Genomic DNA, 14,884 nt, shown 5'->3' with positions numbered 1-14,884 from the left:
CAACCTTGGTGATTCTGTGTGTGTGATTCTGTGTGTAATTATTCCCTTCTTTCTTTCTGCTTTCCCCTTTTCTCTTACTAGCAGCTGGCCCAAATGAAGTTTGAGCAATGTTTGCATCAGTTCCATCACGGCTTTCAAAAAAAGCAGTCCTTTTCCTGGAGGGGTGAAATCTGTCCACAAGATGACATCAGCATGCAGCAAGGTTCCAGGCAAATCCCATGACATAACTAAAATATGTGTTCCTTGTTTGCTGGGTTGTTTTTTTTCTGAGCAAGCCCTCCTTCCTTTGCAGGGACTCTTTCCCCACTTGCAGCTGTGTTGGCTGCGCTAACACCTTCGTGAGTCAGGACTGGTGCAATGACAGTACTCCCCTGGTTCTTCAAGTGCCCTCAATACCAGAACCTGCTGCTTTTGCAGGAAATGCTGTCAAATGTCTCATAACAGTCTGGTCACCTTTTTGCAGAGGTTGCAGGGGGAAGTGGGGTGGGTGTGCTGGCAACACTCTGGACAAAAATGTCACTTTTAAAAGCTGTTACAGCACAGTTATTTTTCATTCGGTCAATGGCTACAATATAATTAGTGGTAGGTTTGTTGTTGTTTTGTTGTTGTTGTCTGTGGTTGTTTGGTTATTTGGTTTTTTTGCATCCACAACCAAAAACCTGAACCCTAAAGGTGGCAAGCAAGAACATGTCCCTTCCTCCCTCCCCATCCCAAGTTCTGAATTACCCTTAAGTGAATGCTACTAAGTCATTTATAGGGGCTAGAAATAATTAAGACAAACAATTTAAGCCTTCAAGGTTTTTTTTTTAGATCTTACACTCTGTTTTAGCAGTACTTTAAAAGCCATTCTGTGATAAAAGACCTTCTATAAAGTATATCAAGAACTAGATTACAGAAATCTTTATTGGAGTTGTTCTTGTTACGACTAATTGTACAATTGTGCTAATATATAGCTGTGAACTCCGTGTGCAGAAAACCAAAGCAAATATTGAACCTTCCTTGGTACAAATTCAGAGACCCAGATCCAGGAGTCTTTAATCAAAATTCCAATTAACTTCAAAGAGTTTTACTCGAGTAAAAATTGGAAGCATAATCTAGTACAGAAAAAATTACCATTTTAATTGCTACTAGCCTGATTAAGTGATTCAGCTTCCAGTTGATACAAGCACTTACATTAACACTAAAAATTTATTAATGGTCATTTATATTCTACAAAGTCTAATCCTGCCAAAGATGATATTTTTTTTCCCCCAAGAAGACTGCAGCAAAGATCAGCATAGCTTCAGAACAACCCAGGCACATCCCTGAAGAAACGCTGCTCGATGAAGCTTCAAGAAACGACCTTGCAGCAGAAGCAAGGCTTGGCAGCCCACGAGCATGATCCTGCCACGGCTCTGTAACATCACGGGAGCTGGCAGCCATGAAGAGCCATGCTGCTGGTGCCGCTTGCGATGTGTTACTGGCTCGGTGTGCACCGCAGCCTCTCTCTCTGTGGTGCTGTATGTTTAATTATCAGTAGATGGCACCCATCATGCTGCTCTGCAAGCACGGGTCCATTTTATACGCAGACCACGGTTTCGGTAGGCAGCCTTAGTAACAGATCACAGGAACAAAGCACAGCGAATGGCACGGTCAGTGCTGCCCTGGCCGAGGCGAGCAGCCCGCTCAGCCCCCTGCGCTGGCTCGGCAAGCGGTGTAGGCTGAGGTGCAGGCGGGATGCATGCGGTATCAGTGCAGTTAAGCCCAAAGGCATTAGAAAAACGACCTTGCCGGTAAGCCCACATCAATTAGTACCTTTAATGTTAGTTTCTTAAAACCCATGGAAGGAATGCAGCTGCCCTCTGCTGCCAGTTGGCAGCTCTTGGGTTTTACTCAGAGCCCTCGTGACGGCAGCCAGCGAACAATGTTTGTAAAGCTGCACTTCTGCTGTGCATTCTACACCAGGTTCTGACCTGCTCCCAGCACAGGGACTTCCTGACAGTGGATGGATGGCTAGCAAACCACAGCCCCAAGGGTTGCACAGCACACACGAGGGAAATAAATATCTCCTTGCTTTGGCCAAAGGAGCTAGTCCTGGGGGATAGAAGAAAGAGCATCTGGGCCACGCTTAGGTCCCTCTGAAAGCTCTGGTTGGGGTCTGCCATGAAGAAAAAAAAGGGTTCTGTGCATTCAGTGTTAGTTCAGTTTCCCCCTTTGCCCAGCATGGGGTTTCTCCATGTGTGTGTCTGTCTTTCAACCTCTTTAGGTCAGAGCACCCAGAATTTATCTTTCACTGTTGCACAGATCTGAGGCACCTGGAATACCATCTAAATGGGAGAGTAAGCACTGAATTCCAGACTGTGGTCCTGTAAACACCACACAGCTAGCATTTGTGCCTTAGGGTCACCTCAGCATGGTGGGCAGCTCAGTTTTCCTCTCCACTTTGGCTCACCCCCAGGTGTGACTGAGAACCACCAGTCTTTCTTGGAGAGTTTCCCAGGATCAGTGCAGAAAGTAGCAGCTACTGGTTTTCTTTAAAAATGCCACTGGTAAAGGACTTGTTGTTGTCTTACCTGTTAAACAATAGCTCAGTGGTATGCCACACACCCAGCAGTGCTGGAGATCAAGGTCCAGTCCCTTCTCTATCTTCAGGGACATGAGGTCTCATCTTCTGGGGAACTGCCTCCCCCCCCCCCCCCAATTATTATCTGTCTCAAGAGCAAGGGGAGCACACATTCATTTGGTGCAAGACAAATTCAGAGTTCACTGGGCCAGGGAACAGGTGTGGCACATCTCACCTGTGTGGTCACTTTCCTGGCATTTCTCTGTCCCCATCCCTGACTGTTTGTACATTATCTGGTGCCCAACTCATGCAAAATACCTAAATGGGTCCTAGTGAAGTTGCTGAAATGCTAATCTCTGCTTTCCAAGGTAAACACTTAGCTAGAGAACCATCATCTATCTCCCCAGGTCTGGGTCACTTGGACCACTGGGTGCCTCTGTGTCACAGCAAGAGTGAGCTAAGCTGGTTTGGTTCACAAAGCAGGTGGCTCAAGTAAGTTGCTCCATGAGAAGCTGTAGTAGGGTTTTTCAGCAGTCTGGAGGCTAGGCTTGAAGTGTGGGTGGGCAAGGGAAAATAAGTGCTTTTGTGGTTTGTTTTTTAAATAAAATATTTTTGTGGTTTCAATGAAATTGAGCTTTGTTGTTTCAATTAATTTGAGTTTTGTTGTTTTAGTGAAAGCCTGCCCATCTGTCCACATATGATATGTCTTTGAAAAGCTTTGGCTCCTACATGCTCTAGAGAAACTTCTTCAGCTGTTCATTGCTTCAAACTTCCAAGGACTCCCACTCTCATGTATGATCCTCTCATGGCACCTCCTGCTTGTAGAGCATCCAGCCCAAAAAATGTTTCCTTCCACAGAGGACTATTTGCATGTGAGACTGTGCATATTGCCTCTTCCTTCCTCTCTGAAGTGGAACAGACTTGCAGTGCCCACTTCCTTCATGTCTGAAGCCCCCTGAAAATTTTGAAAGACTTAAAACCAGGTAGGGAGACAAAGATTCCTTCACACTTTGGTGAGAGTTCAGCATCTGTGCAGGACATGACTTGACTGGCATTTGTATTCACATCTCTTTCTTTGGTACCAGAAGCAGGAAACCAACCTTCAAGTGTTTGGGTTATGTTTCTGGGACACAGAAGCTAGAAGGTGCTCTTCATCCTTATTTCAGATGTAAATATTAAACCATGCCTGGCCAGGCCAGGCAGAGTGGAACAGACTAAGCTGGTGGAAAGAGGATGTTACAGTCCCTCAAGGCTGAGGAGAACATGTAGCTCAGACATCCTGCTTTCTGGGAGAGGGCTCTGTCCACATGGCTGCCACTCTGTGGTAGTACCTTTCCAAGAGGCCTCTGCTCTGATGGGTGCCTGATCTGAGATCATGACAAAGCAGCATAGTGGAGGAGGAGAATGAATCCACAGCCCAAACTCCTAAGCTCAAAGTACTGAGTTCTCACTTTTTCTGCCTTCTGCTTCGAGGGAGCTCCTTGTTCTGAGTGACAGTTTGCCCTTTGGGGTGCCTCCTTGTATCAGCAGAGGCCATAAACCTGAATGTAGTCCTGGGAAGCACCTCAGTACCTTAATGTTTTTCTCTGGGTCTGAGAAGGCAGTCATTGGCACCAGCATCAATCTCGTGCTCTGTGTGGAGTATTCACTCTCCTTCTTGATGATTTCCTATGTAAAAACTGAGCACCAGCTGGTTTCTTCCTCAGGGAATGTTTCCTAAGCCCTTTAGAGCCATTCATAGAACCATAAGATCACCAAGTCCAACCACAAGCTTAATGCTGCCAAGTCCACTACTAAACCACGTCCCTAAGCACCATATCTACATATCATTTAAATACCTCCAATGATTCCACTTTCTCAACCCCTTCCTTGGGCAGCCTGTTCAGATGCTTGACAACTCTTTCACTGAGTAAATTTTTCCTAATATCCAAGCTAAAGCTCCCCTGGCACTATGTGAGGCCATTTCCTCTTGTTCCAACACTTGTTACTTGTGAGAAGAGACAGACACCCACCTCATGACAACCTCCTTTCAGGTAGTTACAAGAGAGTGAAAAGGTCTTCCCTGAGTCTCTTTTTTCCAGACTGCTCCTCATAAGACTTGTGCTCTAGACCCTTCACCAGTTTTGTTGCTCTGAGCACTGTCCTCACCAGCTAAATGGAGCCCAATTGCTGCCTTCTAAAAAATGGGAGTTCATGGCTTGTCATTCAGTAGGGTCCTGGTAGTGCATGGCAACAAGCCTGTAGGTCCAGAAGGAGGTGGCACTGTCACCCCTCTGCCCTATCTCAGCTCTAATCTGTTCCTCATTTACTGTTTCTTGTGTATTTGTATTTGGCAAAAAGCTGCTCTCCAGCTTGTCCCTAGAACAGGATCAGTGTTACCTGCTGCCTAATGGCTGGGCTGCAAGGATCAAATAAGTAATTTCTGAAGCACTGGGAACAAGATAAAAGGTGTTCAGAGAGGAATGAAGTGCCCTAAGGAAGCCTTCACAATCACCTTTGCCTGGTTGTGCCAGGGGAGGTTTAGGTTGGATATTAGGAAAATTTTCTTTACTGAAAGGGTAGTCAGGCATTAGAATAAGTTGCCCAGGGAGGTACTGGAGTCACTGTCCCTGGAGGTGTTAAAATACTGTGTAGACATGGCACTTTGGGACATGGTTAAATGGCCATGGTGGTGTTAGGTCGATCATTGGACTTGATAATCTTAGAGGTCTTTTCCAACTGGAATGATTCTATGATTCCCCTGCACACAAGAGCACACATGTGGGCTATAAACAGTGCTTGTTCATTAGGTGGCACTACAGGCCCAGGATTTCAGGGCAAGCGCAGTCTCCAGAGGGCTCCTCTGGGTCTGAGTGGAGTTTGTAGGCTCAGACATTTCATTGCCCTATCTATGTATTTTTTTTTCCTGGGGAAACATGCTGTCCTGACAGATCCTGGAAGAACACAGAAGTGGTATTGCAAACAGCAAAGCAGCAGCCACCAAGACTTCTGATACAGCCGCCCGGAGCCCAAGTCTCCATGAACTGCACAGAGGGGCCTGGAGCTGCCTGGGGGCAAAACTCATGCAAAGGATCTGCAGTTCACCCAGCTGCCCTGGCTGCACCAAGGCGGTGCGAAGGGCACTGATGTGGGACTGTTGCTTTCCCCTCAACTGGGAGACAGCAGAACTGTTCCTCTCAGCAACCTTGTCCTTTCTCCTGCTGCTAGCAAAGAGGCCTCAAAGGCTGCTGGCCGTCCAGAGACATGTGCTCTTCAAGGAGAGGGCACCATGCCTGTGCCTCCTGCCTCTGCTGTGCCCCAGAATGATGCCCGGTGCTTGCCCTGGGGCCCAGACCCTCTTGTGCTTTTGAGTAGAAGATACCCAACATATCTCAGTTTGTGCCTCTTCCATTGGAATGTCCTGAGCTGAACTGGGGTAGGGAAGGCGCCTGTGTTCTCTTACAGCCCTCCCAGCCACCTTCTTTCTCACCTTGATTTCCTTGGCATTTCCTTGTCTAAATGTTTATACAAGTTTTCAAAGCCAGGGAGCACGCAGGCAAGATCCAGGAGTGCTTCCCTTGAACAATTTGGTTTGAGGTGTTTTAAATCCCTCCACCCTGTGCTGCCAGTTATTCCTGGTCTGGTGCCGCCCTCGCAAGAGCCTGCCTTTACCAAGGCACACCTGACTTAACTGGCAACCACCATGGCTATTCCCATCCCAGTGCCCTGCTAGAGCTGGACTTGGGTTCCTCCATCCCAGCTGGCAGCTTAGTCACTCTCCAGCCCTTGGGCAGTAACCTGCAGCCTACTCAGTGGCTCTCTGTCTGAAGCTGAAAGATAAATGCCCTTGAAATCTGAAGTAACTGCGATAATTTTATTTTGAACAGGAAAATGGTCTCGTTTTTCCCCTTATCTAATTGATTAGGAATGTCAAATATTCTTTTCTGTACACCGTGCATGCCTCTTATTTATGTAGGAAGCAGCTGGTCTAGGGATTGAGCCAAACACTTTTTATTTTTTTTAACTTGAAAAAATCAACTTTTCTTCTGGGGCTGGAGGGATGGAGTATCACTGTATTTCATTGTGAGCTGACAGATAGAATCCATCTCTCTGCTTCTCCCTCTGTGCCCTGACATGTCTCTGGGAAACACTTGCCATGTCTTTGCATCAAAGAAAACTGCAGGTGTCTGGGAGAATGGGGGCAAGGAGGGAGCGCTGGGACGTGGTCAGGCCAAGGGGATGCTGGCGGCCCGGGAACCACATTTGGGTGCTCGAATGACATCAGAAAGAAGTATTTGTCTGGGTAGATTTCTGTCCACTTCTATTTCTGCACATTGCTGAGCAGTGCTAGATGAAGCAGTTACTATCTAGGGGATGATATTAGCTTTGTCTCCGCGTGACTCTCTAAGTAATTCCTTTCTGTAATGAGCTTAAAATGGAGTGTATGTTCCCATTTTTCTCAGTAGGCAGTTACGCTTCCCATCTGAAGTAACGCAGCCTTAAAACTGCAGTTCACAAAGTCTTCTTAGGAGGAGCCTGAAATTGCAGCGTGGCTAAATTTGTTGCTGAGGAAGCCTGTTCATTCAGCCTGATTGATGGGTACGTACTGTCTGCTTGCAAAGCCTGGCAGGAAGAATGGTTCTTGGCACAATCTGGTCAAATGAGCGATTGAAACCCCCCTCCTAAAAGATGTAGGACTCTTCTGTAGAATCATCAGAGCGCATAGAAGTCGATGCAAATCAATTTGCCAGTCAGTAGAACTGTTTTGTAGCTTGAGCAAGTAAATCATTTAGACATGAGGGAAAACAGACAAGCAACGTTACAGGTGTCACCATAAAGCTGTCACTATGGACGTGCCTCGCCTCAAAGCAGCCTGCTGCAGCTCTGCGTAACCGTGGCCAGTGCTTTTTGGTTTGTTAGAGGGGGGTGTACAAAGCAAATAGGAATGGAGACACTAAGTAAAGCTATGTGAGGAATGGAAAACATATCTCCATTAACTAACACCTCTCCTCGCAGAAGGTGAGAGCAGCAATGGGCCATACATTAGAGGATTGTTGAACCAGCAGTCTTCCATTCAGTGGAGGATTGGCAACATCTGCAGGTTTATACCTGAGTGGAGAGAGCTGGGAGATACCAAATAAATAGGATAGTGTCTTACATCTCCTTTTAAGAATGTTCACATGACTTCCCATCACTCAGCCATGGCTGATGTCACCACCATTGCTTCTGCTTTCTGTGATACAGATCAGTTTGGAGGATTTTCATCATACACCCCAGATGTGTACCTGCCTCCGTAACAAGAATGGGATCTCGCTGCACTTTGCCACGCTACTTAGCAGAGCAGCCACAAATTGGGTGCAAGTGTGGGACCAAATAGAGTTAGATATGGACTTTTCCAGTCAAAATGGCACATACTGCCATTGGATGTGATTGTTCTGACAGCAGTCTTGGGAATGCCTCAGTCTTGTGAGCTGGCATGACCCTGATACAGCTTTCAACAAGCTCACATGCCAGCTGACCCATGACCACCCAAGCCCACCACTTGCCTCCAAGCTTGATTCCTGAAGACTGTTAAAAATGTTTTGAAGAGCACATTCACAGCAATATTGAGACAACCTGGACTGTCCTGACATGAATGTTCCCTTTTCTTCATCCTAGTTGTGCAGCATTTCCCAGAGCCATTTCAGAGCTGAACTTGTGGTTGCCATTAGGACTGTGGCCAGAATGATACTCTCTGCCTCAAAGCTGAATATTCATCAGCAACTCAGCTGCCAAGTGGTGCTTGATGAGCTCCTAGGGTCGAGGCAGCTGAAAAGGCTTGACTTCACCTGGTCTGGCAGGAAATTGGGGTTTGTTTAATCAGCTAGCCAAACAACCTCCAGCACCTGCTCCCTTAGCAGAGGAGGCCAAGCAACAAACATTTCGCTGGATAAAAGTTTCCACCAAGTTCTCACTGGCGAGTGGGAGATCTGCCAGCACTTCTACTTTCCGTCACCGAGACCTGTTCACGGGGGCTGACTTGGACATCAAGATAAATAAGGTCAATCTCATTGCTCCCCCCAGGCATGAGGACATAGTCATTTGGGCTAAATGTTTGGATTTCTCTATTGTAGGTTTTCACTTGTGTTATCAGGAGCTGGTGAGTTGCCAAAGGTTTAGCAGCTGATAAAAACAAGTGCCATGACAGATCCAGGGAAAACCCCATGTTCAGAAGCAAGTTGCTAGTCCCAACAACTCTTGCCTACATGTTTCAAGGTCCCTGAGAAACATATTCTTTGACAATGCTGCTGGAGGATGAGGAGTGCTCTGCATGTTGAGCAAGCTGGATTTTGCTGAGGCAGTGGTTCCCATGGTCAAATTCTAACACCAACTGTAGTTGTTAAATAAATCGAGACGGGAGCTGCGTCCCTGGACTTGCTACTGCTTGTCATACACTGGCACGTTGTTCCCCTGAGGTGGGATTCACTCTGCTTGCTGTTTGCCAGCTAAAAATTAAACACCTTAAACTGAGCTGACTGAAAGTGAAGCAAACACTAACAGCCCTTGTCTCCTTCTCTAGACAAAGGAGGGTACTGAGCACTGCCACAGCATGATTCATCTCCACCTTAAAACAATTAAGCCAGGCAATTGAGTTGCTTTCTGGATTTGTCCATCTTGCTCTGTTGACTATGGAGGGAGCTGAGACAGCTGAGACTTCAGAGCCAATGTTTAGATATCTGCTGCAAGGTGAATCCTACCATCAGCCAAGAAGGTAAGCCTTCTGCTCCAGTCAGTGACCAGTTACTGCCACACATGGGTAGGTTTGGGTACACAAGCAGGGTGCAGCAAGCACAGAGGAAGTACAAACATGCAGCCTTCTGCTGGGTTGTGTGCTGCATCCGGTACTAATCCCATCTCCAAAACTTTGTCATGGCTAAAGTTTGCCCAGAAACTTTCACTGCTTTCACTGACCAAGAGGTTACCCTGACTACTGATCACATACACCCTGCAGCAGGGGACAGGCTTCTGTGTAAGAACAGACCACAATAGTGCCCAGCTGTCACCTTCACAAGGCATTTGTTACTACCTGGAACACAAATCCATTATCCAGAGGCAGGACCTGACGTCTGAGCCCAGACAATGCAGGTAGGTGGGACCTTGGATCTGGCTTTTCTGGATTGCCTCGGGAATGTCAGTGCACAAAGTCAATGCTCAAAGCAAATGAGTTTACTTAACTTAAGGCGTCAGTGGATGTGTACATCAAATGCCTACTCACACCTGCCACCCACTACTCCACTACAGAGACTGGCCCACATTTCTGGGGTCAAGACAAGGCTGTGCATGCTGTTGACTGAGTGCTGTGCCATGTCTGTGAGCACCCGAGAACTACTCTGTCCATCTTGCCCAGCAGCCTGTGTCCTCATGTAAGGGAGTAGAAATCTGAGGAGACATATGTGCAGCTGGAGTAATGACATTCTGTGTACAAAGACCCTGTTTTGGTTTGAGAAAGGGCAACTCCTTTCTTTCTTGCACCATCTATTTAAGCAGAAATCCCAGTGATTCTCAGAGAGACATGGATCTGATCAGTCTCTTGAAGACTCCTGAGTGACATTGCAAACAAATGAGAATCATAGTGTCCCAGATAGTAAATTCTCAGGAAAGAATAAACAAAAACAGTTTTACTTGGATTCCTCTACAAGACAGACTTTGAAATACAATCAGTTGGGTGCCAGTGACACTGTCACTGGGAAGAGAAATCTCGAAGAAAAGAAAGTTGAGCACAAGCCAAATGGGAACTGAAGAGCCAAGGTGCAAGTAACAGGGATTTTCCCTGTCCCAGCCTGGAATCTTGGCCAGGAATGCCACGAAACCATTCATCTCACACATGCTGTATATTGTTTTGTTACTCTGTTTCATTTAATCTGACAATAAATTGATGTATACAATGTGACCACCATGACTAGTGCCTGTGGATGTCTTAGGAAGAAGTTCTTCACCACGAGGGTGGTGAGACACTGGAAAGGGTTGCCGAAAGAGGTGGTGGAAGCCCCATCCCTGGAAGTTTTTAAGGCTAGGCTGGGTGGGGCTCTGGGCAACCAGATCTAGTGGAAAGTGTCCCTGCCCATGGCAGGGGGGTTGGAACCAGATAATCCTTGAGGTTCCTTCCGACTCTGACAATTCCATGATTTTATGATCGTAGCTTGAGTATAGCTAAGTGGGGGGGGGCTTGGAACGGCTACCTTGGAGAGATACTACCCTGCAAAATGACTGAATCAGGCCAGCGGGTGGGAGAGGTGGGGAGAAGCCACCGAAGAGCCCTCAGCTCCTCAAAGGAAAGCCTGGAGTTGGCAGGCAGCCTAACCACAGGGCCCTCGCTCCTGTGTGGTGCTGGGAAGAGGCAATCCGCAGCGATGGGGACTAGCAGCAGCTCTGAAGGGCCAAGACTGCCATGACAGGAGCCGTCCGTGCTGACCAACCCCCCGTGCAGCAGGGGGGAGGGAAACAAAAAGCAGCCCAGGAGGGCCTTATTGTGAGAAGGAAATATTATTTAACGTGCATTGTGCTGGGAAAGGAAAACAAGGGTCCTGGCACTGGGCCAGGTCCATTTGCCTCTTTCTTTTTTTTTTTGCAGTTTTCTTTTCTTCTGGGCAATTGTTCTAGGGAGGCCACGTTGTCGGTTTTTTCTTTGGTTGGGTGTTTGGATTGTGGGGGGTTGTTTTTTTCTTGGGTTTTGTTTTTTTTTCTTGGGTTTTGGTTTGGTTTGGTTTTTTTTTTTCTTGGTTGTGTTTTTTTTTTCTTTTCATTTTGTTGAGGTTTTGTTTTTTTTTTTGTGTGCTTTGTGTTTTGTGTTCTTTGGTGGTTTTGGTGTTGACAATGCCCAGAGTAATTTCTCATCGCTCTTCCTGTGTTTTGGCACAGGAGCTCTGCCCAAGCACTCAGCCATGCTTCCTGTGGCAAAGACACCACTGCCACCGCCACAGCCACTGGCCCAGGCACCCGGTGCTTGGATTGCATCATTGGCCGAGTGGGGTCTTCTCGCCTGCCCAGGAGCTGGGAGGGCAAGAGGGAGAGGCGGGCAGTGGGGGTGAGTCAGTGTGGAAAGGCAGCGCACATTTCTGCAGGGTGACTCACCAGCCCTTAGGAAGAAAAAAAATAATAAAAAGAAATTCCAGCCAAATTCTTTCAGGGAGGTAAACAAGGTCACACAGCGCGGCGAGATCCTGTTTACCTGAGACAGGACGTCTTTGCGGAGCTCGTGCTGGAAGCAGGGACGTGGTGACATGACTCAGGGTGGCTGAAGCAGGGAGAACTGGGCTGGGGGCACCACCTTGCTCAAGGCTCCCAGCTCCACCACAGCAAGGATGGGGCCAGCCCTTGCCGTGGGGCCAGGTGCTCCCCTCGCTTGAGGCTAGCCCCAGCATCCTGTGGCTCAGCCAGGAGAGAGGGCAGGGGGTGAAGGACCACTGGGCAGTGGTAGGGTTGTACCAGCACTTGATGCTCACCTCCCCCCCTCACCATGCTGGTGGCCTTGGCCGTTCCAACCCATTTCTGCCTGCTTGTTTGTATCCCACCACAAGCAGGTGCCTTCCCCACAAGGAAGCCCTGGTGGCCACACAGTTAATCAGAGCCCATTCCAGACGCTGACTGAGTGTTTTTTCCTGATAAGAAGACGTGTGTGAGTGTACATCGTTGGGGTGAATATCCTGTTCTTGCGACGGAACAGAGAAACGGGGCAGCTGGAGCGGGGGGGGGAACAACGACAGGGCAGTGTGCCAGGATTTTGCATTCCTGGCATTCCTGCCTTGGCTGGTGACTGCAAAACAGCCCAGAGAGGACAAGAGGGCACCCACGGGTGACCACCCCAGCTGTCTGTGCACTGATGCTTTGGCTCCATCAGTACCTTCCCACTGAGTCTGGCCATGATGTCAGTGCAAGGGGTCAGCCTGGGCTGCCCCTGTGTGGCCACCGGGTCCCCAGGTGGAAGAAGCATGGCCCCCTCAGCATCTCTTCTTTCCCTGACAGCCTTGGTCCCTTTTATGGCACCTGTCTCTTGGTTTGACCTTCTCAGACAAGTTGTTGGAGTGCCTTTTCTGGAACAGCCCTCATGCTCCAGCCCTGCAGTGGAGCATGCCAGCATGAACCCATCCTGGGGATTCACTTGCTGCAGGATGAAAGGCTCCAGGATCTTGTCAAGCCCCTTTGTCCTGCCCTTGTCCACTCTGGCCAACCAGCAAAGACATACTGCAAGGACTTCACACTCAGGTCTCACAGTCCAGGGTTTCATTGGATAAGGAAGCCTCACTCCCTTCCCCACTAGGGTGTTGTGCATGGGGAGGACAGGGATACACAGGAGTGGAGTTACCCTGATCTGCACCAGAGAATTTAGCTCTCAGTAATCAGATTTATCCTGCTCCTCCCTCTTCCATAATCTCTGACCAGTATGGGCTTCTTGCTGCTCCAGATAGGTGAAAATGCTTCACACGTCTCCTGCTCCCAAGCTCCCATTAAGAATTAGTACAATGATGGAGGAACCCATGAGATATGCTCCTTCTGTCAGAACCATTTGACTTCTCAGGGGTAAAAGAGAGCACCCACAGACCTGCTTCACTCCCAAACAAAGCACAGAGCTCAAGGGTGCCCCTCAGCTGACTGCCTGGACCCACTCCCAGCCTCTCCACCCTTGCCGAAGTGATCCAGGATCTGCAATCCAGCTATTTCAAGATCTGCAGCAAGAAGAGCTCTTTGCTTTATTTCTTCTCCCCTCTTTTTCATTGAGAGAACAAACCAAACAGGGCCAACTCTGACCCTCAGCCAGCACTTTGTCATGATGGTTTTGTCTCGTGGTCAAATCAAGATTCTTTGGGTCTTGCACAACCAGGTACTTGGAACACACCCCTGCCCCACCTTCTCCAGCTTCTCACTTTCTCCTTTCACAACCTGCCATGGTTTGGTAACTTTCTCAATGGAACAAGCACCCATTGTAGCCCCAGTGACTGCTAAAAAGGAGAAGGAGACTCCTAGGCTCCCATCACCAGCTGCTCACACGTGTGTTGGTGGAAAGGGAAGGCAGCAGGAGGAAAGAGGACAGTGCCTCTTGTCACATGCAAAACCTCATGTTTTGAGGAATTGAAATCATGTTATATCTGCAAGATTTCAAAAAACCCAAGGGTGCTTCTGCATTTTAGGAAGTGACCAGAGCTGCTGTGTCCCTGAGGCCTGAGCAGGCTGGTGAGAGGCTCTTGAGGGAGTCCCAACCCTCTCTTGCAGCCACTGGAGCACCCTGGGTGCAGGGACCTCAGCCTTGCCCCAGCGCCTTGTGCCTTTGCCTTGGCAGCAGCAGGGTGAGGAGGTGGAGAGGTTTTGGGTTTACTTGGTGCTTGTTTGTTTGTCAGTGGCAAGGTGAGGAGCTGGTGAGGTTTGGGTTTTACTTGGTTTGTTCGCAGGGTGGACACTTACCAGCAAGCCAGGGTGATTTTGTTAGATCTGTGTATTTCTTTGCTGTCTTTCTGCTGGGGGAATCCCTGCAATGCAGGGTCAGAGATCTCTAGGTCTGCAGTCAACAACAGATAAGGGGACTTTGCTCATCATGAAGGCGAGTCCTCACTGCCTGCAGACCTGCCTTTGCAGAGAAGGGGTGCTGTGCATTGGTCCCAGTTTTCTTCCCAGTGTGGGGAGCCCTTTTAATCCTTGCACTGGAAGGGGACTAAGCCACACTCCACAAGAGCACTTGGTAAAGAGGGTTTCTGCACGTTGAACTCAGCCCCCAGCGATGCACAGGGGCTCCCTCCAGAGCTCCATTTACTCCTAATTTCCTTAAATTCAACTTTGTTTCAAAGAGCCTTTTCCATCTGCAGCTGAGGAGAGGCCTTGTGTTGGGGAAATGTGGCAAGATTTTGCACAAGTTGACAAAAGTCTTATAAACACATCTGGGGCTGTAGGAGGAACAGTGTCAAGGTCTGATGATGCCTGGCAAAGCCTGGCCTAGCCCACGATTTCTGTGGAAGAGGCATGCGTGAGTCCCATGCTGCCCAGAGAAAAGGTCCAAAGATCAGAAGCTTAATCTGCAGCACACAGCTGCAGCCGCTCCAGAACTTCAGCCCTGCCCAGGGCTCCCAAGCAACCCAGCTGCTTGGGAATGGGAAAGCCCCAGCAGGGATCCTCTGGACTCTCAGGGGATTACAGCCTGGACCACTAAACCTGTTAGGTCTCTCAAATGATCTGCTTCCTTTTATGGTCAAAAGCAAGTGTCAGAATCACAGGTTTCCTCTTTCCTTAGAACTGGGCTTTCTCGATACCACAAATCCTTCTTGCAATGCTAAAATTAAATGTCTGAAAGCACATGCATCATGTTGCAATCTTGCTGCCCTGCTTACTGCTCTGTGT

Source organism: Dryobates pubescens, chromosome 15 (genome assembly GCF_014839835.1).
Source record: "Dryobates pubescens isolate bDryPub1 chromosome 15, bDryPub1.pri, whole genome shotgun sequence".
Lineage (NCBI taxonomy): Eukaryota > Metazoa > Chordata > Aves > Piciformes > Picidae > Dryobates > Dryobates pubescens.
The sequence above is the reverse complement of the archived record's forward strand: the minus strand, read 5'-3'. Positions refer to the sequence as shown.